Raw genomic sequence first — 23,072 nt, 5'->3', positions numbered from 1 at the left:
ACAAAGGAGTGCAAAGGTTTATGGGTCATATGGGGTATTATCGTGATGCTTCATAATTTTTTATGCTGAAATAGCCAGACCTTTATACAAGCTTCTCATTGTCTTTGAGTGGACTCAGGAGTGTCAGGAAGCTTATGATCATCTAAAGCAAGCATTAGCTAGCGCACAAATTCTACGACCCCCCAATTGGGATCTCGTATTTCATGTGCATATTGATGCATCAAATTTTGCAATTGGTTGCGTATTAGCCCAACCTAGTGAGTTCAAATTGGACTATCCAGTTTTGCTTCGCTAGTCGTCAGTTGAACGATGCAGAAGTGAATTACACCACCACAGAGAGAGAAGGATTGGCCATGGTTTATGCCATCAAGAAATATCGACATTACCTCTTGGCCAACAAATTTATATTTTTCGTGGACCATCAAGCCTTACTATACCTAGTAAAGAAACCTTGCACCATGGGGGGAATCATACGATGGTCGTTATTGTTGTTGGAATTCGACTTTACAGTCAACGGTGAGAAAGGGAACACAGCATGTGTTAGCCGATCACATGTCAAGAAATCAAATGGGGAGCCAGCAAGTGTTGATGATGATCTTCCCGATGCCTGTTTATTTAAGTTAGACATGGTACCCGAATGAAGTGAAGAAATCTCGGAGTATCTAGCTTATGGGTTTCCGAGCAAGAAATACCTTTGAAGAAAGGCAAAATGTGGTGGCTTATCAAGCTTGTTGCACCTTATCAACTGGTTGTGCAGGAGAGCTATATAAGCTAGGAAAAGATAATGTACTCAGAAGATGCATTAGAGAGGATGAGTTCATCAACCATATTGGAAGAAGCTCATTCAAGGATAGCTGGCGAGCATTTTGCTGGAGAAATCACAGCTCGAAAAGTTCTTCAATCAAGACTATGGTGGCCTACGTTATTCGAAGACGCCATTAAATTTGTCAAAAGATGCAAAGAATGTCAACATTTCACTATCCCAAAACAAAGGGACAAGATGCCACTAACCCCCATCATTGTAAGATAACCATTTGAGAAATGGGGGATAGATTTTGTGGGATCGATTAGTCCAGCGGCACATCCCAAGCCCAATATGTAATCATAGCCACTGACTATTTCACATAGTGGGCAGAAGCCAGAGCCTCAAAGAGAGCTGATGCACGAACAACAGCAAGATTTATACACGAGCAAATCATCTTGAGGTTTGAATGTCCGATAGAATTAGTCAGTGATCGCGGCTCACATTTTATCAATGAGGTGATTGATCGTTTACTTGTTGCAGGGTTCCTAGTAATCCATCGAAAACCATCACCTTATTACCCACAGAGACCACATGCAAAACTTGCACGATACAAGATTGGGTTCAATCTCCCCCCATGCATGAGTGAGCACACCTTCCTCATGTATTTAAATATATTTCAGAAGCACTTGTGCTAAAAAATATCTTACATTCCACTTTGGGCTTTCTTTAGCATACGCTTTTGCTAAAAATAAAGCATAGTTGACTTTCTACTCAAGCTTGGCTATTTACATCCAAAAATTAATTTAACGAGTGCCCAAAGGAGTTCAACTAAGATAATAAATGCGCAACCACCGACATAAATCAAAATACGACGAGCACACACTAGTAAATAATGACCATAAAAAATATGAATAAATATTCCCACCGCTTCCAAGTTTACAAGCGTAACAAGTCACGACCAAGTGGCAAATAAGTTAATGATATGAATCCAAAATATTCAAAAATACCAAATAAATTGTCAAATGTTAATTTTCATAAACAGAGTGTGAGAATGACTTAATTAATCCCTTGATTATTGGGTCTGCCCGCTAGTCTTCAAAAAGAAAATCGGCACACCAATGCAATCTTTTACCTTGTTTAGATTCTCTCTTCAAACAGTAGGTAATGAAAGTGGTCTTCATTTTCTCTCATTACACTTAGAAAAGAGTGAGATTTGCTATCATAAATGGTGAAGGTGAATTGATAAAATTCTAGTTTTTCATTTTTTCCAAAAGGCAATGAAAGTGGTCGTCATCTCATTACACTTAGAAAATGGTCATCATTTTCTCTCATAAGTGGTTGTCATTTTCGCTCATTACACTCAGAAAAGGGTGAGATTCGCCATCATGAAGGGTGAAGGTGAATTGATAAAATGCTAAACCTTTTCAGTTTTTCCAAACGAAAGGCTTTGTGAATCCACAGCTTGTTGTTGCAAACAAGAACAAATCTTGGTGAGTTAATTAACTTTGAGCGCGTTATTCACACCTTATAATGCACCTACCATATGCTTACACAATAGAATGTTCCACTTTTTTCAGAAAAATCTTGAACACTTTCTTTTTCTTTGCTACACCTCCACTACTACTATATGGTTAAGTGCGCAACATATCACTAACTCATTGCTTCGCAAGGCCTACCACATTTAAATTTTGACATTTGTCTTCCCAACTATTGATGCAACAATATGATTGAGTTGGTGAAACATGATTTAGAGTGTCATTTGGGCAATGCTCTTGTAGGGCTTGATTGTCAATAATCAAGGGATTAATTAAGTCATGCTCACACTCTATTATGAAAATTAATGTTTATCAAAATTTTTTGGGTATTTTTGAATATTTTCTCGGGGGTTCACCTAAAAATATGTAAGTATACCATGTGAGTTCAAATGACGGGGTTTTTTAATTCAAAAATTTAAGATTAATTTATAGAAATACATTTACAGAAGCAGTTTTTTAAATCGATTTTGAAAAAAACCCGTAAGTCTGTAAAGAAAAAGGGGTCATTTTATTCATGAAAAATTCACAAGTAAGGGGTATTTTGAATACCCCTTGAACGCAAGTGAAACATTGTGTTTCTTAGTAGAGTACCCCCTGAGAATATTTTGGATTCATATGATTAACTTGTTCGCCACTTGATCGTGAGTTGTTACGCTTGTAAACGTGGAGCATTGGTTGCATTATGCATGGTGGATAAATGAGATATACAATGTCTTTTGTTTTCGGTGAGCAGATTAATGGACAGAGTAGTGTGGAAGCGGTGGGAATATTTATTCATATTTTTTATGGTCACTACTTGCTCGTGTGCGGTTGTCTTATTTTGATTTATGTCTATGGTCTCGTGTTTATTATCTTAGTTGCCACGTGGCAAGAATTTGGAGGTTCGGGAAGGGAAGGAGGAGGTTTGAGGAGGTTCGGGTAAAATTTGAATTTAGAGGTCTCAAAAGACGTGCGAAACATGGGTCTGTCCACTAGTCTTCAAAAAGAAAATCGGCACGCCAATGCAATCTTTTGCCTTGTTTAGATTGGCTCTTCAAACAGTAGGTAATGAAAGTGGTCTTCATTTTCTCTCATTACAGTTAGAAAAGAGTGAGATTTGCTATCATAAATGGTGAAGGAGAATTGATAAAATGCTAGTTTTTCACTTTTTCCAAAAGGCAATGAAAGTGGTCGTCATCTCATTACACTTAGAAAGTGGTCATCATTTTCTCTCATTACACTCAGAAAAGGGTGAGATTTGTCATCATGCGGGGTGAAGGTGAATTGATAAAATGCTAAACCTTCTCAATTTTTCCAAAAGGAAGGTTTTGTGAAACCTCAACTTGTTGCAACAAGAATAAATCTTGGTGAGTTAATTAACTTTGAGCCCGCTATTCAGACACCTACCATATGCTTACAAAATAGAATGTGCCACTTTTTTTAGAAAAATATTTAACTCTCTCTTTTCCTTTGCTACACCTCCACTAATACTCTATGGTTAAGTGCGCTACATATCACTATGCGTGTGACCTCACTCTAAGTGAAGCCTCTGGAGTCTGGACGCGGGGCCATCTAAGGAGGAAGGGTAGCCACGTGGGCAAATGGTGGACGTCATTAACTCCCACGAGCAAAACAAAAGTGCAGCCAATCATCAGCTGACAACCAAGCAGACAGCGTGTTTTGTGGATTGGGGATTTTCACCCACAGAGCGCGTGCGTGGGGTGTGTGTACGTGTGTGAGCGCACGAGAGAGAGAGAGAGAGAGAGTCCGACTAGCGAGAGGAGTTTGTGTGTGTGTGTGTGTGTGTGTGAGAGAGTGAGAGAGAGAGAGAGAGAGGGAGCGTACACACTCAACGATACAGACAGATTTAGAGAGAGAGAGAGAGAGAGAGAGAGAGAGGGGGAGCGTACACACTCAACCATACAGACAGATTTAGAGAGAGAGAGAGAGTGTATAGTATCGTGTCTGTTGCGGTCATGGGTTGTTACATAATAGTACATATTTCCCCACACGCTTAGCCTTTTAGGTTTTCTAAGGTTTTTTGTTCCTGTTGACGCCCTCCATTCTGCAGACACACCCAGTGCTTGCACTCAGCTCTGCCTTTCAGAACGCATTCCCCTGACGCGACCATCGTGGGCTTGCTTTTTCAAGTAGGCTTTGTGTAAATGTATGTGTGATGTGTGTGTGTGTGTGTGTGTGTGAGAGAGAGAGAGAGAGAGAGAGTGTGAGAGAGAGAGAGAGAGAGAAGGAGGCCTTTCCATTGAAATCCTTGGAAAGCATTGCTGTGTGTGTGTGTGTGTGTATGAGAGAGAGAGAGAGAGAGCCTTTCCTCCTGTCTAAAGGCTTTTTCCCTCCTCATTTCTCAAAACATGTATATGTAATGACATAAGTAATGTGTCAGATTGGTGTGGTTCTCTAACAGTGTTTTTTTCTGCAGAAAAACCTTCCTCCTCCTCTGGGTGTTTAAAGAGATGGGTACTTGGTATGGCCAGACATACCCTTGTCAAAAGCATGAGTTCCTGAGGTTGATTTTACAAGAGGAAATCTTTACACTTGTAATGGGCAAGCATGCCATTTTTGAAAGTATGTATTTGTGAGGCGAAGTTTGCAGAGCGGGCACTTGTGCGCAGATTGGCAGATTCAGAAGGATACCTTCACACATCTCATGCTGATTTTGTGGTCACAGATGTGCTCGGCCTCATGCCATGCTCTTTGTACAAGGTTTTCGCATGAGTCATACTAATAGGTGTGACAGGTCTTTGTACAAGGTTTTCGCATGAGTCATACTAATAGGTGTGACAGGTCTTTCTATCATACAGATATGGCTTATTCAGTTCCAAAAATTTGATCTTTTCTCTGCCAAGATTTCACTGAAGGGTCTAGTAGGAGGGCAAGTCAGAAAAAGTGCTGTGCACAGAAAATGTGCAACTACCTTGGCAAGTGTAGCAGGAGCTTAGCAACAAACAGATTTTAGCAAGTGCAATAGGCTCTGCTGTGTACTTGTCTGGTGCCTCAACTTTGTGGGCTTAAGTCTTCGTCTTTGTGAGAAAATATTGCCTTAAGGGGCTAACTCAGAGCTAACATGAGTATGGGCTACACATACAAGCATAGTCGCGTTTCGGAAGTTCCAAGAGGGGCTTCAGATCCGTCACCTCCCAGCTTGCAACAGGCTCTAAATGGTCGGCAGGGGGCACAGGCTCACATGAACAGCAACATGCGGGAGGGTAGTAAACGACAAGCAGATTATGGACAGGGACATTTTAGACATGCCGACTCACCCATTTCCTCTCTTTCGCCCCCGCAGTCATCAGCAAGTTCAGAGCTTCTGTCACATTCAGGCTCTGACTATCAATATGAAAGTGATATGTACAAAAACGAGATTTCCAGCTGTTCACCTTATGCTAGCAATCAGAGTAACTGCAATCAAGTACCTCAGAGAGCTGCTTGTGGGAGTCCTGAGTCTACTGTGGCATTTGCAGGTAACCACTCAAATGTCGCCGATTCAGATTTATCGTCTGCTAGTGATACTTCTGTTTCTGACAATAAAGCCTTGGTGCGCAAGCTGCGTGAGCTGGAATCTGCACTTATGGGGCCAGAGGATGCAAATATGTCTGAGCTTGTTGGTGAGAACAGAGGCTCTTGGGGAGAGCTTCTTGATGATTTTATTCATGAAGGTCCTTGTTTGCATAACTTAGCCATCTCAGAAGAGACACAGCAGGAGAGGAATGCCATAGCAACTCCAGCAGATGGTTTGTCTGCTTTTGAGCATTCACTGGGATTGTTGAATCTTGGCAGCCGTGTCAAAAACCTTCTTGTCACATGTGCTGCTGCAATTTCTGAAGAAAAGATGGATGTAGCCGAGCTAACAATGCAAGCTCTTCGCAATACGGCATCTGTGTATGGAGATCCCTTAGAAAGACTTGCTGCCTATATGTCTGAGGGGCTTGTAGCAAGGCTTCACGCCTCTGGCTCCACTATCTACAAAGCGTTGAAATGTAGAGAAGCTCCTGCAGTTGAAGTCCTGTCAGCTATGCAGAGGCTTTATGAAATATGCCCATACATAAAGTTTGCATACATGGCAGCAAACGGCGCAATAGCCGAGGCATTTAAAGATGAGCCCATGGTTCACATATTTGATTTCCAGATTGAGCAAGGAACACAGTGGCTGTCTCTGATACATGCTTTAGCGAGTAGGCCAGGAGGTACTCCTTATGTCCGGATTAGTACTGTGGATGATCCGACAGCCCAGACCTATCCGTTGGGCGGTATGCAAGCTGTGAAAAAGAGGCTGGCAAAGCTTGCAAGCAGCCTTGGAGTCCCATTTGAGTTTAGCACCATCTCCTCAAAGCTTTCGGACTTGCAGGCACACATGATAGAGAGGAGGCCTGGAGAGGCACTTGCCATGAATTTTGCACTGCAGCTTCATCACATGCCAGACGAGAGTGTCTGCATAGATAACCCTCGGGACCGTCTGCTCAGAATGTGCAAGAGTCTGAATCCAAAGGTGCTAACTTTGATTGAACAGGATGCCAATACAAACACAGCCCCTTTTTTGGCAAGGTTCATGGAAACGTTAGACTACTACTCTGCTGTTTTTGAGTCTATTGATGTAGCCCTCCCAAGGGAGAGCAAAGAGAGGGTCAATGTTGAGGAACATTGCTTGGCTCGTGATATAGTCAATGTTATAGCATGTGAAGGTGTAGAACGAGTTGAGCGCCTTGAGCTTGCAGGTAAGTGGAGAGCACGCATGTTAATGGCTGGCTTTAGCCCCCACCCTTTAAGCGTGTATGTCAACAACACCATAAAATCCCTCCTTGAGTCCTACAATGAGAAGTACAAGTTGAAGCAAGATGGAGAGGTTCTTTTACTGGGATGGCTGAACAGATCTTTGATGGCAGCTTCTGCATGGCATTAAATTTGCCATTGAAAGTGTATATTCTAACTTCTATGTTGCCAAGGTAATGCTCTCAGCTTATTGGAGAAGCACGACCAAGGCATGAAGCTGTGGCTCAGAGAACATTGTATTCTGGAATGAAGATACTGATCGTGAGGTCCAGGTATATCACTGTTTTTTACTTTGTTAAAGTAAAGGACTTAATACAGCAGTCTCTGTCTACTTAAATTGGAAATCAAAAGGGATGAAAAGCGTATATGCTCTTTTTTTTTTTTTGGTGGGCAGTATCCAGTGTCTTTCTTGTGAGCTGATTTTTATGAGGCAAATGCAGCTCAGTAGATCCCCCTGCTGCTCAGCAAAGTTGGTTATTCATGGCTGGTTTTCATGGGAGGCTTCCTTGTGTATGTACTCATGAATGTAATGTTGTTGTGCTTAACTAGCACACAGTTATCTCAATGAGGAAATACACTAAATGACTACCATGAGTATATAACATGCACCTTCCTAAAAGGTGAATTTGGGCATGTTCCTGGATTCATCTAGGTATATAATTCAACCGTATTAGCAGACATGCAGATTTCACATTGTGAAGTTTTCATCCGAGTTGTGGCCAGTTGATATTGTGCTTATTCTTTCTATCTTTAGCGGTGCATTTGCCCTATCAACTACTTATTTGTTGTACTAATTCTTTCTATTTGCTACTTCCCTTAGTGCTAAGCTTCATTATGGCTGAGTCTGCCCTGCATTTTCGGAGGTTTGACAGAAACTCAATACGAAGGGCTTTGTGTGAATATATGCTCTTATGTGTGTGTGTGTGGAGTGCGTGTGTGAGAGCATATCTTGATTCAAAGTTCTGCACCCACTATTGGGCACTTATGACGTTAGTGGGTATGTTGTAGTATCTAGTCCATACTATGGATAAGGGAGTTGATAGTTATAGTCTTGTGGGCTGACTACCATGAGTATATGTCACACATTCACGTTTCTAGTATCTTTTCTTCAACACAACTGGCATGGAAATTGCTCATCACTGTTCCACTTTCATCATTGCTTAGCCAAGAATGTAAGAGTGCGCCTAAAGTTACCAACACACACAAATCTTGCTGCAGCGTATGCAGGGAGAGGGTGCAATATTCCCGTGCTTGCACACTTGCATCACCTAATTATTGAGGTTCACAGTAACACGTGTGGGAGCTGTGAGACCAGCTTGTTCTATTGACAACTATCACAGTATGATAAGATCCGGGCTCTCTCTCAAGCTTGTATTTTTCTGTTGCAATGAGATTGTGTACTTCACATTTTGTTTGCCGGTTTTTTCTCAAGGAATATGAAGGAGAATGTGCCTTTACATCCAGTGTTGTGACTTGTATGACAATGGCTTACATAGACTTTTCGTACAATTTGGTTTTCAAAGAGCATCTAGCTTGCACTGTGCATGTGGACGTTGATGATCTTATACCTGATAATTAGACATGCAAGTTTGCATACGGTGTGATAGAAACTCAGCTCGTTGGTCTCTATATAAAAATTGCCTCCCTGCTTTAATTTTAATGGATAATTTTTAATATATTAGAAATTGCACCTATTTTTGGGCACTGATGACATGAGTAGGGATGTCGTAGCACCTAGTCCATGCTATGCATGATGGATTTGATGATCTTATACTTCATGATCGGACAATCTTGGAGGTAAAGCTCACACATTTTGAAATGCTGTCTTGCTTGTTTGGTTGTATTTAAATAGTTAAAAGCTTGCAGCTTGTCTTGTAGAATTTCTTTATAATTGTAGCTTATTAGTCTTTCAAAGTTTTACACTTGTTTGTTATAAATCATTTTGTTGTCTTTGCATTTCTAGTTGGTTTAATAAAGAGAGTGTGCGTGTATGTGTATGTGTATGTGCGTATGCATGTGTGTGGGTGTTTTATTTTTTTGGGATACTGGGTAAATTTATTTATTTATAGTGGGTTTAGTTATGCTGATGTCTAGTTTTATGGTGTGTTTTATGTTAATCTTTCTTGATTTTGCTTTGTTTTATTTTAGTTATCTTCTTTTCATTCAAATTATTTGTAAGTTCAGATTCTTATGGCCTTGTGATGGTATATATATTAGTTTTGCACCTATTTTTTTTCTTTTAAGTCTAGTCTTGGGAAAAGGTTGTGGGTTCAAGTGTCTTGTAGTCTCTTCAAAAGGGACTCCTATGCTCCTTGGGGTGTTCGCAACGGTTGTGGCTCTTGCTCTTTCCCCAAGAGTACTCCTTTGAAGTAACTCCGCCCGCCTCCCATAAGGCTACTGTCATGGTGGGCTCTTGCCCGAGTATTGCGTGTAGATCCGCGTGGCTCTTGTCCAGTTGAATCTAGTGCTTGCAATTGGCCAATATTTGGAAGGGTGATATCTCCTTGTGGTATTTGGGTGTGTCAATAATAGTTGTGAGAAGGACCCACACACTCGGAAACAATATAAATAAATCTTTTAAATTTGACGAGGTACTTGTATATCAGTGCTTTGTCCAGTCTCTTAAGATTGTTTGGTTTGGCCTTATTTCTCTTAGATTATTCGTAGTGTGCTTTTCATGTCTGTGGAAGTGGAGTGCATATTCATATTTCCTATTGTGCTTACTTGTTGCGTGATTAATTTTGTCTTTCCTTTTCATTATGATTATTTGTAAGTTTAGATTCTTCTGGCCTTATGCTGGGGTACACAAGTTTCCAAATGTCAGTTCTCATATGAAGTTCATGTATTACACAGTAGGCCCATGTAAGTAAGTCCTTTGGATATCAGCTTTGAGCTTTGCTGGAGAGTGCTTTCATGGTCAATTGAGTTTTGCATCAAGTGCAGTTGCCAGTCCCTCTCTTTCAAGAAGTGCATGGCTCATCATTAAAGCTTGTTTTTTGGTTGTGCATGGCTCATGGCATTTATCTCACTGCATGGATCAGCTTAAGTGTCTCAGTTGTGCATAGCTCGTGGTTGTGATCTCAATTAAGTTACCGAGATGCTTAAGAGTCTTCTGAGCAGACACATGAGGCAAGGTAAACTTGGTACATGATAAGTATAATGCCTGGATAAGGGAGTTCTTTCTGCGTTAGCTATTCCCATTGATCTGTCTTACTGGTATAATGTACTGTATCAATCTGCCACAGAGCAGTTACCAAACATTGTGCATTTTATGAGAATATCAACCTTTTATGGAGTGAATGGATTTGAGATTGATTAATCCTGATTTTGTTTCAGGGTCAGGGTTGAAAACCGAGGACTCACTCTAAATGTTAGGCCCTTTACACACAAAATGGGCATCGCCCAAACTGTCCCTTTTTTTCCAGTTGAAAAGCCTGTCGAGCAGTGCTTTTTGAGACATATAGGGGCGTGTTCACACGAATAGAGCTGGCCGACCTCCAATGAGCGACAGCAGGAGGTCCAAAGGGGAGTTCTGGCCACGCGGAGTGCCTCCCCCAGCCGGTCAAATAATAATGGAACTTGATTGGCGCTTACCGGCTGTAGCCGGTTCGGTTGGAAGGTAACCGGCCACTTCAAAGTGAAGTCCTGAACATGCACCAGTCGACCACCCCTAGTTAATCCACTACTCGCGTGAACTACAAAAAGCTCCTCTAGTGGGTGACCAGTTCACCTCACGTGGTCTCGTGTGAACAGCTCCTAGCTTCTTCACTCGCGGCACGCTTGACCCTGAGTCGTGGAATTATTGACCAAGAGCCAAGAATCCCTTGGCTTATTACCAATCTTTTTAAAGAGGTCCCAATTTTTCAAATAGGTCTCGGTCACATAGAAAAAGTACTTAAGACATTTGAGACACACACATAGGTGGCTAAGCCTTCTATTTAAAGGTTAACAAAGTTCTAATCTATGTCCATCAAAAATTGCAAGCTAACATAGACCAATAGAAAGCTTTGTCATGTGTTTAGATGACAGAAAAACATAGGATGTTTCTAGAAGTTATCTAAATTCATGACATGTTTCTTTGCACTTTTGTGGTAGCTCAAATATCCTTCATGCCATCAATCAACGTACTAAAGTTAAATCAAGTCTCAAATTTGAAGCCTACAATGGGCATCAAGAAAAGGCCACAAAAAGTAAATTTTATGAGTAATGGGTTTCAGATAACGCCAAGGTACCTTGTTTAGTGGCAACACATGGACCATGTAGGAGAAGAGCTTTGGATCACCACCTAGCCATAATAGAGAGAATGAGGATATGGATCTTCACCACCGAATATATGTAGTGGCTTGCTTGCCCACACATGCCCGGGCGCTCTCTCCCCTAAACCCTAGCTCACTTGCTGCCCACGCTCCAGTGGATGGTCTCGGAGGCCAGTCGAGCTTCTCGTAGCCGCTATGAGCTACGTAACATTACTCCCTCTTAAGAAGAGTTTTTGTCCGTGAAAACGAACTCCGTAAAGTTCTTGGTTAGCACACTCAAGCGCTTCCACTAGAACACCTCATCCTCGTGATCTTTCCACTTAACAAGTGTCTCTCGGTGCACAAGGTGCCTCGTGTTCCGATCTCTAAATTGGAGAATCCTCTCGGGCTCATGTGGAATTGATGGTGGTTCTATCAACTCCACCACAACGCTGCGAGAAACTACGTTCTCCTTATGGTCAACGGTTTTTCACAATCTACTGACATGAAAAACATGATGAACTCGAGATCTCTTAGGCAACTCAAGTTTGTACGCTAATCCACCAACCTTCTTAAAGATTTTAAAGGGACCACAGTATCTAGGTGAAAGTTTTTCACACTTTCTTGTCTTTAAAGTCTTTGACTTCACAGGGACTTTCAAATATACGAAGTTGCCTTCTCCAAAGGCTATTTCTCTGTGACCCTTGTCTGCATACGTCTTCGCATGATCTTGTGGGCTACGTTAATAACTGCATATGTCTTCACATGATCTTGTGGGCTACGTATGCTATCTTCTGTAACATATCTTGCATGTCTTCAAGGAACTTCTTGACCGATTGTAACTTTTCCTTCTCTAGCCCTACGGCTATAGGAGATCTTGGCTAGAAGCCATACATCAACATGAATGGACTGAATCCAGTCGCAAAATGTTTTGAACTATTATAAGCAAACTCCAAATGTGGTAGGTACTCCTCCCAATTGGATTGCTTTTTACTGACATACGCATGAAGCATGTCTTTTAACACTTGGTTGACTCTTTCTATCTAACCATTAGACTGCGGATGATCAGTAGTACTCATACTTAGAGTAGTGTCCAACTTTTTGAAGACTTCTCTCCAAACCTGAACCTCGGCTCACTTGTCGCCCATGCTCTAGTGGACGGTCTCGGAGGCCGGTTGAGCTCCCCGTAGCCGCTATGAGCTACGTAACATACCCTCTAGGGCATCAAATTTGAAATCCAAAGCAGGGTTGTGCAAATTTTGGGCCTGCTTTGAATTCGTAAAATGTACATTAATGTTTCCGGACTTCAATACATTCAAATTTGGAAATTGAGAGGATTGTTGGATTTCATCTTTAACCAAAAAAAGATTTAATTCAAGTTGGTGATGGTGAATCTTCTTGATGAGTTGAATTAGAGATTCTAAAGTTTTTAATTAGCTTCAAGCTTTCAACTCATAAGAGGTAAGATTTATCTATGGTTATGCTAATTGTTCTTGAGAATGCCTTGCACACTTGCAATTGGAGTTCTTTTTGTCTGCAAGAAAAATGATCCATTTAATTAGGATTTCATAAACCTAATTAGTGGTTAATTGGATCCATTTGCATCGTTGGCTTGCCTAAGAGCCAAATTCATATGCAATTTTGGTTGAATGATGGCCATACCACTCTTATGCTTCCAAATATTGCCATCATTAGCTATTATATGCTATGTATTGAGACATTGAGCTTCACAAATCTCTATTGAGTGCTCAATTTGTCCCATGGAGGCTTACTCTACCAAGGATTATATAACTTCATTGGATTGACAAGATTTGAATGCATATTGGAAAAGGCAATTGCATTGAGTAATGGATGCATTGTGATGGATTTGGTTCATGCTTATGCTCAATGTGGATGCCTTTCTTTGTACTCTTGAGCCCATGGTGAGAGGATTTGGACCGGAATCATTTGAGAAGAGCAAAAGGCTATTGGATCTATGAGTTGTTAATGATTGGCATGTTCTATAAATGCCATTGGTATGTCTCTTATGCTCTCATCCATTTCTATGATTTCCATTGATTCTTGCACTATTAGAAAACTGAGTCTCATTTAGCGTGCATTTTAGGTTTAAAAACCTTATTAGTAAAATTGATTTTATGAGCATACATATTTCTAAAATCATCTCCTACAAACTAGAACCTTTTTGACCATGTCTACTTGGAGGGCATGAATTGGGCCACCTACTCCATCAATTGCAAAATTTTCAAGCTCTCCACTTTCCCTAGCATTGGGTGCATGGCCCCAACCCATCAATTAAGCTACCTCACTGCTGCCAAATCGCATCAATTTTGAGGAATACTTAGTTTCTACAACACACGATTATAGTGCTAAATTCTTTGCATGTATAGCCTAATCACAAGAGCTATCATGGGGATATTGGGCACCCATATGAGGGCTTCAATCTCCTAAGAGGGCTCCTCCATTGGCCTCTCTTATAGGGAGCACTACCCTCATCTTTTGTAAGCTATTTTTTTTAAAACAAACAATGAGGTGACTCTTGCAAAGGCTCATTCTCTCTCTCTCTCTCTCTCCAAAGCCTAATTGGAGAATTCCTCAAGCGGAATTGGGCACCATTAATCCTAGAAGAAGCCCCTAAAAGGATTTTACATTTGGTGCAGCCAATCTTCGATCCCATGCTATTATGTGCCCAGTGGTTTTGCTCAATAAAGAAGATCACTTAACATTTTATGCTAAATATCTTTTGATTAATGCTTATAACCCCTTGCTTAATCTAAACCGTATTTTCTTTATATTATTATGCTAAAGAGAATTTATGTTTGAAAAGACCACCTCACAAGCTTCTCTCTTCTCTTCTCCTTTTTCTACTAAGATTAGGAAGAGGTTGTTTGTTAAAAAGGTAGTTATTCCAAATCATAGGAAAATGTGGATTCCCCCCAATCATCCAAGTAAGCCATATATACTTCATCAAGTTAAGTGACTTACGCTATTCTAGTAAGGTTATAGTCTTAAGCTAGATAATCTAATATGGGGACTAAAGTTCAATTAGATAAAGTTGAGGGAAAAGGGTTTCATAGTTGGCAGAAAAAGGTCCAATTTTAGCTTATGAGAGAGAGAGAATATGGTGAGTTGTCAAGGCATAGAGGAGAGACCAAAGAGTGGGGCTAGATCACTTTCTTGGGATAAAAAATATGCTAAGGCATATGGCACCATAGAACTTGCACTGCATGATGATTTCATTCACTATATTTATGAGTGTAAGTCTGACCGTTTTGAAGCATGGAAATAGACAGTTGATAAGCAATTTGGGACTAATGCTAAATTTTCTAAATTTCATTAATTATTGAGCTCTTTAAGCTTAATCAATAAGATCAAGATATATTAGTGCAAATTAATCATCTTAAAAGCATTATGTCTCAATTAGCTTCTATAGAGCTACCTATTATTGCAAATTAATCATCTTAAAAGCATTATGTCTTAATTAGCTTCTATGGAGCTACATATTAATGAGGATTACACTATTTCTATATTACTTGCTAGTCTTCATGATAAATTTGATAATCTTGTTATTACCACTCTTTCTAATCTCCCTACGATCACTCTTGAGAGTACCATTCAAGCTGGACATGAAGAGGAAAGGAAGAAAAATGGAAGACTCAACAACAATGGAGGAGCTTACTTCACAAAGGTAGCCAACTTTAACAAAGGTGGCAATAAGGTAGCCAACTTTAACAAAGGTGGCAATAAGGTACCCAACAAAGCTTCATCATCAACCAAAGAAAAAGAAAGGCAAAGATGTAGCATTTTCAAGAGGACCAACCATGTGGAGAAAGATTGCTACTTCAACAAGAAGAACCAAGTACACTTTGCTGAAGAGAAAGATTGCTACTTCAACAAGAAGAACCAAGTACACTTTGCTGAAGAGAAAGAAGAAGAAGGACCAAAGACTCATTGAAGAATTATGGGGCTGATGGGCTTTATAAGTCACTCTACAAAAACATGAGCCAAATCCTTTCTCCTTTAATTCCACAAATGTAAGCCTAGTCATAAATTGTAAACTCATCGTAGATGAATAGCCACTAGACACATAGATCCATCATAGATGGCATAAAGCTTGCAGAAGGGATATCACATGGAGGGGAAAATGTTGGATAAAAGCCATGTAATCTCCATCTAAGAAGCACTTAATGTGAAAACACTCTAGCCACATAGGCATCCACATAAGCTATCAACTAGGCATATACCTAAGCTACCTAATTAGCCACCTAGGGACCACCAATCACTCACCTTTCCATTGATCAAGGAGTAAATCAAGTAGCATGTAAAAGCCTATTTAAAGTCTCAAGTTTAATGAGAAATTATGCATCAATTTCCATCATTTTAATCTTGTGTTCTTTCATTGTTTAGAGTGTTTAATTAACCTTAGTCACTAAGATTGTTGACCATGCTGAATCTAATACATTAATGCTACAATCCTCCTTAGCATTAATCCATCTCACTGACGACCATGTCTATGTGTGTGTGTGTGTGTGTGTGTGTGTGTGAGAGAGAGAGAGAGAGAGAGAGAGAGAGAGAGAGAGAGAGAGAGAGAGAGAGAGAGAGAACGAAACTACACACATTAAAAAATACTATAGACTCAATAAAATAAAATAAAAACAAAATACCCTCCATTTGTTAAAAAAGGTTATTTATACTTATTTTTTGGAATGTGAAGGTATTTGTTACTAAAACCCCTCAATTGAAAATTTAAATGTAATAAACCTAGGTTAAAATGTAACAGCTAGAAAGTAGGTGACATTAGCGTTTAAGAGTTTCTACCATAAACAAGACTACTTGACCTGCACGTTGTTGCGGCCTATGCACTGCCCCCTTGGTTCTCTCTCTTTCTCTCTCTCTCTCTCTCTCTCTCTCTCTCTCTCTCTCTCTCTCTCTCTCTCTCTCATAAAGACATGCAACAATGCCAATTCAAAATCAATAAAATCAATAACAAAGGAAACATAGACGCATCAAAAATAATAACCACCATCCACATATCTATTAATAATAGATGCATCACACCCAATACAATAAGAAGGTGATGTAATTCAAACATTTTAAAATCATTACTCGATTAAGCATCAATATCCAAAATATCCAAAAATGTACACACAACAAAAATCAATATCTAAATAACAATCCTCCTAGTGTCCTACCCCACGAAAAAGATACACATCTAAAAAACAAAAGACCTATCAAATGTTAATGTTCCAACAGTTATCCCTGAGTCTAGTTACTTTCTAAATGAAGTTTATGTCTCCTCTCGTGTCTCCTAGAGCACTCAACCATCGACAATGCATCACGCTCAATACAATAGGAAGGTGATGTAATTGTTGCGAGACAAACTCAACAGGTATGGGTTATGTCAAGGTCTTCTTCTTTCTCTAATGTGTACCTACATGCAAATAGAGAAAAAGTAACAAAATGTCACAACATAAAGTAAAAAACACCAATAACCATTAATCTTAGCACCTACAATTGAAGATCCCATTGAAGCTATAACATCATGTGATACAAAGAATCATAAAGCAATGAGAAATAATCTTGTATTTAGCAAAGAAAACCCAATCTTGTGGTATAAGGAAGCTCTCAAAGGATGCAACACATGTTTCCAAGTCACTAGAACTCATAGAGATGCACTCTTTAAGTAGACATCGAGGTTTTCATCAAGAGACTAATGACATGTCTCTCAAACCCCTCATCTAGAACTCTCCCGTTGGCAAAAATCCTTACAAAAAACATTAAAAAAACTTATGTATCAAAAAAATCTAAATGTTCATATAGTCACAACAAATTATTTTTAATAAAAAGTATACCCGTCTTTGCTACTCACACGATGCTAGTAGCATGTTTGGAAGGCAGTGGTGGACACCAAAACAATGGATGCATAAAGAAACAAATTATTTGCACAAAAGAGTGTTCCATGTTTAGAAGGCAACATGTCACACCAAACGAAGTGTTTTGAAAACAAATGAGAAATTGATAATAAGTGAAAACATAAAAATGAACCTAGAATTTTATTATGATCCATGTCCAACATGAATAAAACCTCGGAACCAAAAACAAAATCAACCATACCGAAACAAAATGAATGACTCTTCATCCTTGCTCTCTAAAAAATAACACCTTAAAGTCTATACACATACACACCTTGGTCCTTACCCACATACATGAATGACTCTCAATCCTTGCCCTCAAAAAGATAACACCTTCAAGTCTATAAACATACACCTTCAAGTCTATAAACATACACACCTTCAAGTGCATACCCACATATATAAATACACCAAGGTATCCATACATATACACACATCTTCAAGTTCATACCCACCTAGGTATCCATACACATACACACATGTATCTTCAAGTTTATACCCATATACATAGGAATACCTTTATATCCATACACACAGAAACATACACATAAAAACATTTAGAATATACACAACCATAAATGCAAATAGAATTGAATGCATACTTGAAATTAGCACATAGTAGCATCCAAGATCTTTTTATAGACAATATTAGTTGTCATGAGCATATCACTTTTGGACAAAGAGCTTGCAGTTGGATCACCATGTTTAAGTAAAATATTCACTCCATGAGAACTTCGTGCTCGTGATACAAATTACAATTGTCTATGTGATAATAGCTTCATCATCAACCAAAGACAAAGAAAGGCAGAGATGTAGCATTTACAAGAGGACCAACCATGTGGAGAAAGATTACTACTTCAACAAGAAGAACCAAGTACACTTTGCTGAAGAGAAAGAAGAATAAGAACCAAAGACTAAAATTGAGGCCAACCTCATTGAAGAATCATGGGGCTCATGGGCTTTATGAGTCACTCTACAAAAACATGAGCCAAGTTCTCCCTCCTTTAATTCCACAAATGTAAGCCTAGTCATAGATTAATAGCCACTAGACACACAGATCCATCATAGATGGTAAATCTTGCACAAGGGATATCATATGGAGGGGAAAATTTTGGATAAAATCCATGTAATCTCCATCTAAGAATCACTTAATGTGAAAACACTCTAGCCACATAGGCATCCACATAAGCTATTAACTAGGCATCTACCTAACCTAATTAGCACAACCAATCACTCACCTTTCCATTGATCAAGGAGTAAATCACTCACCTTTCCATTGATCAAGGAGTAAATCAAGTAGCATGTAAAAGCCTATTTAAAGGATCAAGTTTAATGAGAGTATGCATCAATTTTTATCATTTTAATCTCCTGTTCTTTCATTGTTTAGAGTGGTTAATTAACCTTAATCACTAAGATTGATGACCATGCTTAATCTAATAGATCAATGCTACAATCCTCCTTAGCATTAATCCATCACTGTGACCATGTCTACGAGAGAGAGAGAGAGAGAGAGAGAGAGAGAGAGAGAGAGAGAAATACAAAACTACACACATTAAAAAAGACTGTAAACTCAAAAATAAGGGGATCAAGGGTAAGAGGGAGGATAGATCAAACCTCTTTCAAAAAACACACACACACCCCTTCTACCCTAGACATAAATACTCTTTCTCACATAAAGACCTCAAATTAACAACTAAACAAAGGGATCTAGGGGTAGGAACAATAGATCTAGCCTTTTTGCACACACACACACACACACACACACACACACACACACACACACTTTTGTCTCTCTCTACTCCCCACACAAAGAAGAAAGAGAGCAGATCTATTTAAGATCTAAAAATAAAAGTCGTGCATAGAATTTTTTTAAAGTTGGCAACAACAAAGCATCGAATCGGGGGTCACTTAAAAATATGTAAGATAGCATGTGAGTTCAACAGAAGGGGTGTTTTTCCTCTTGTGGAGTTACAAAAAATTCAGACATAAGGGGCTTTCAATTGAAATGGTGAAAATTTTGGTATACAAGGGGTACTTTTATTATAAGAAGTGTTATAGAAGGGGTGTTTTTAAAACTCGAAAAAATTAAACTTTAAATATCGCTAGAATTCTAACGTAACATGTCTGCACAAGTGCCAAAAATTTCAGGGTTCTTCACTAGCACTGGAAATTTCGGCCCTTGTAAGTTTTACTTTCCAAGCACCTGTCCAAAAGCGCAGGTATACACCCTACGATTATCAGAGCTTCCCCTCTATGAAAATGATGCCTCCCCTAGATTCATAGCTTCACCGAACTTGATCACTTTATTAGGTTGGTTTGTGAGAAAGAATAAGGTGCGATTTTGTGCTATGAACTGCTTTCCATCTCCCACATCCCTGATGGCAAAGCTTCTAGCCCTTTGGTAGGCCTTTCCAAGTAGCTCTTCCATCATAAAATACCTATGGTTTGATGTCTACATAGACATGAGCTTGTTGACCATTTGTGGCCTAGTAGAGAGTCAAAATAGGCACTTATTTCAAAGAACTCGCAAATGCCTGTGAATTAGCCATCTTTGATGTCTCCCTTCTAGACTCTTGTGAATGGAAACTTTCTAGAGAGCCTGATTTAAAGCTATTCCTAGAGGTAGTCTTAGATTCTGATACATATTTTGAGTTAAAGGACTGCTTTTCTATGCTCCCCAATGGTTTTGTAGAGGCTGTGCTGCTCCCTTATGTCAGGGCTCTCGAAACAGTGTCAAACTTAACTGAGTTCAAAGTTCTTCTAGAGCTCAGATTCATAGAAGTTGGAACCTGGATTGACTTGATAGCATTTTGCACTTGTTTTCACTATTTAGGGGTTCATTTTACTCAATTTAAGGTGAAAATGGGTTGATTTGGATGAGCATCTCTGTCTAGGAGCCAATTCTGAAGTTTGTGGAATAGGAACTTCATGTGTAAAGGGAACCACATGATCATAGGCATTGTATGATCAAACTGGGTTCCATTGTGGTCTTTAGGTTGTCCTTAGCACTATGGTAACTTTAGTTTGGTGAAAATGGGTCTCAATTTACTTAGGGCATGAGAAGCCACATGTGCACGAGTTGCATGAGAAGGAATCACGTGTGACTCGAACTCCATGTGTCCACTTCCTAGAATTTTGTCTTGTAGTTCGAGCTACAGGTTAGGTGCACTTTTTCCTTGATCTACGGATTTGATTTTATTTTGCCTTTAATTTTCATATTTTATTCCAAAATTAAGGAAAAAATTATAGTTTAAAAGAGCATGATTCAAGCTACACATAGGCTATGAGATGAAGAGAAACAAGGGCTATGGTGGATAGAAGGTGGAAAATGGCATTGCTAGAGCATAAGATTAGTGTAAATAGAGATAATTAAGATATGAATCAAGGGTAATCACTAAATCACAATTTTTCATTAAGGAAATGAGTTTGATACATCCATTTATAGCTCTCATTCACATGTTCTATGCACCCTTGTGCCATCCTTGTGTTCATAAATGCCCACATGTCTTGTGTGCACCCTTGCACCTTCTATGTGCCTACTTTTTGACCATTGACTCTCTTTTACATTCATCCATTCACATCCTCTACTAACATTGGCCTTCATCCATTCCTATTTTATATCATTCTAGGCTTCATCTACCTTGCTCCCACATACACGTGCCCCATACATGACATGGCGGGCACCATATTTCAACACCCCCCCTTGAAGCCCAAATGGGTCTCATCCCAAGAAGGTAATGTGACATACATAGACATGAAATTTGCCCCCCATTATGGAGACACACACACATATCACTTAGCCTACATCATCAGTGGGGCTAGAGGTGATTACATCAACATGGCATGACATTATCATCACATGGACACATCTTCACCAAGGGTTGCCCAATCCCAAGGTTGACATCAACATAAGACATGACATGAATCATCATCACACCTAGAAAATGTGTTCTTGTGGAGCATCCTCATGAGTTGCTTCCACCATCAAGTTGCTTTGCTGCTTCTCCTTTGAACAATAATTCTTTTCAAGGTGGCTGCATCTTGCCACATGCACCACATACAAACTTAGTCTTGTTTAGGTGATGACATTAGGTCATTACATCCCATCCTTCCACAATGATTACATTTCATATTGGATTTGTTAAAGAATGCAGTCTCCCTACTGTAAGTTGAGCTTTGTTTTCTTATATTCTTCAAACAAAGAGGATTCAACACTTTCAAGAGTAAGATTTGGAAGAATAGTAAGAGTTGTTACCACTAAAGAAAACTCTTGAGGCATGCTTTTGATTAAGACCACAATTGCATCTTTCTCATCCACGGGTGCCTTGATACCTGCAAGCTACATGATAATGCTCTTCATCTTACCTACATGTTCCAAAAATGAGTCTTTAAACTCTATATCAAGCCCATAGAACTGTATTTTTAGGTTTATTTTTGAAATTTTTTCCCTGGCTCCAAATACATTCTCTAGCTCATCTCAGGCTTCCTTGGTATGCTCCTTGTTTTGCTGATATGATAAATGATGTTATCCCCAAGGCTTAACCCAATGATGGCCAATAACTTTTTTATCCTTTTTTATCCATGCTTGGACTTCATCATCACTCGCTTCATCAAGCTCATCTCCATTTACTACCCCCCAAAGTTCCTTTTGCATATGAGACCTTTGTTTGCCATGTATGAAATCCTTCACCACACTGAATTTATCCACTAAGATTTGAGTGGCCATGGCTCAATGAAGAAGGTCTTCCCGAAATTTTAACTGAATCTCGGTAGTGTTTAGTTCTCTTATAATGATTTGAACTCAATTTGAACAAATTTAGCTCAGATTTATGAGCTAATGATGAATAAGTCCACTAATCACTAAACTAATCCCAAGAAAAAATAGAGTCTTGAAGAAGACAATTGAGCTTGATGTGTTCTCAATTGGAGAAGAGAATTTAAAGGGAAAAACTAACAGCAAACTGAGTGTGCTAATAAGACACTTATAATTGACATAAGCATTCATAAGCAAGGCTTAATGACAATTAATAAAAAACTTATAAAGTGAAGCATGCAAGCCTAGATCTTAGCGCACAATCACCCATTTTTGAAACTGACTGCACCAGTGGATTCGCAGCGTCGGAAAACCCCGAGGTAGAATGGAATTAGCAATTTTCACAATGTGCTTGATGAATTTTTATTTTCCCCCAATTGCATAGGCATCGGTTGTTACGAATGGTTTTGTGTATGGGCATTGCCAAGCTCTCAACCATCCGGTTGTTTTCAACCAAGTGAGATGAAGATATAATACTGCTAAAAACTATGATTAGTACTAATAATGGTGTTTGGTGTTAGGAATAACCATGAGATGCCTTGGCTCTGATACCAAGTTGAAAAGAGCATGATTCAAGCTACACATAGGCTATGAGATGAAGAGAAACAAGGGCTATGGTGGATAGAAGGTGGAAAATGGCATTGCTAGAGCATAAGATTAGTGCAAATAGAGATAATTAAGATATGAACCAAGGATAACTACCAAATCACCATTTTTGCATTAAGAAAATGAGTTTGATACATCCATTTATATCTCTCATTCACATGTTCCATGCACCCTTGTGCCATCCTTGTGTTCATAAATGCCCACATGCCTTGTGCACCCTTGCACTTTCAATGTGCCTACTTTTTGACCATTGACTCTCTTTTACATTCATCCATTCAGATCCTATACTAACCTTAGCCTTCATCTATTCCTATTTCATATCATTCTAGGCTTCATCTACCATGGTCCCACATACATGTGCCCTATACATGACATGACAGGCACCATATTTTAAAAATTATCTAAGTCAATTCTATCTTAGCAACCAATCATAAATTGATACATGGTAGATAGGAACCGCATGAT

At 39.3% G+C, this 23,072-nt stretch overlaps 1 long non-coding RNA gene and 1 pseudogene across 8 annotated transcripts; one reads left to right on the top strand and one right to left on the bottom strand.

The window, feature by feature from the left end:
- The first annotated feature begins 4,116 nt into the window (after positions 1-4,116).
- LOC147623178 (scarecrow-like protein 21 pseudogene) lies at positions 4,117-8,504 on the top strand (annotated as a pseudogene). 7 transcript variants are annotated; one of them, XR_015269338.1, is made up of 4 exons: positions 4,117-4,426; positions 4,697-5,014; positions 5,062-7,316; positions 7,439-7,811. The product of XR_015269338.1 is annotated as a scarecrow-like protein 21 pseudogene, transcript variant X4 (transcript). The 7 variants fall into 7 exon arrangements; XR_015269340.1 differs by having other exon boundaries at positions 4,271-4,409; XR_015269337.1 differs by lacking the exon at positions 7,439-7,811 and having other exon boundaries at positions 4,150-4,409; positions 5,062-7,394.
- Positions 8,505-20,573: 12,069 nt separating this feature from the next.
- LOC147623177 (uncharacterized) lies at positions 20,574-22,724 on the bottom strand. The gene is made up of 2 exons (XR_015269334.1): positions 21,444-22,724; positions 20,574-21,222 (listed from the first exon to the last, which is right to left on the bottom strand). It is a non-coding gene; the product is annotated as an uncharacterized LOC147623177 (long non-coding RNA).
- Positions 22,725-23,072: the final 348 nt, after the last annotated feature.

The sequence above is a fragment of the Cibotium barometz genome, chromosome 27 (assembly GCF_041138505.1).
Source record: "Cibotium barometz isolate CiBa-2024 chromosome 27, ASM4113850v1, whole genome shotgun sequence".
NCBI lineage: Eukaryota > Viridiplantae > Streptophyta > Polypodiopsida > Cyatheales > Cibotiaceae > Cibotium > Cibotium barometz.
This window is presented reverse-complemented; position numbering and strand designations above follow the sequence as displayed.